This window comes from Etheostoma spectabile, chromosome 15, assembly GCF_008692095.1.
Source record: "Etheostoma spectabile isolate EspeVRDwgs_2016 chromosome 15, UIUC_Espe_1.0, whole genome shotgun sequence".
Lineage (NCBI taxonomy): Eukaryota > Metazoa > Chordata > Actinopteri > Perciformes > Percidae > Etheostoma > Etheostoma spectabile.
This window is the reverse complement of record NC_045747.1, coordinates 20,549,524-20,549,966: the sequence shown is the minus strand read 5'-3', so window position 1 is coordinate 20,549,966 and position 443 is coordinate 20,549,524. Positions and strand designations below refer to the sequence as shown.

The 443-nt window shown below is 35.0% G+C and overlaps 1 protein-coding gene across 2 annotated transcripts in view; it reads right to left on the bottom strand.

Moving 5' to 3' along the window:
* Positions 1–443, bottom strand: part of anapc2 (anaphase promoting complex subunit 2) — an 8,219-nt gene that overhangs the window by 3,531 nt on the left and 4,245 nt on the right. The gene's annotated exons all lie outside the window — the stretch shown is intronic.

The window sequence follows — 443 nt, the reverse complement described above, 5'->3', positions numbered from 1 at the left end:
ACCACTGAGCAACAGCCGCCCACACTAATAACACACAAGTTATCATTTTGTAGTACGTTGTCTCTAGGTTGTTGTTTTTTGAGCTGCTTTTGGTGCTTTTTTGGTGGTCGGGTCTGGTGGGATAATTGGTGATGGGAATGGTTTTTGTCTGTTTTGTATATACATGAGGTTTAGCGGAATTTCCTAAGGCATTTCTGTACTTAATTTGATTATACAGTGGCTTGAGAAAGTTTACACACCCAGGCTTAAGTTGATTAAAAAGAGGAATTAAAAAAAAACATCTGTTGAAAATTGATCTTAATGCCTTAATTAAAAAAACTTATGCTTGTGTATACTTATTAATGTATTGTAAATAAATAAATGTTCTTCCCTAAAATACAGGGGGCATGTGTATACACACCCCTGTGTTAAATTCCCATAGAGGCAGGCACATTTTTATTTTT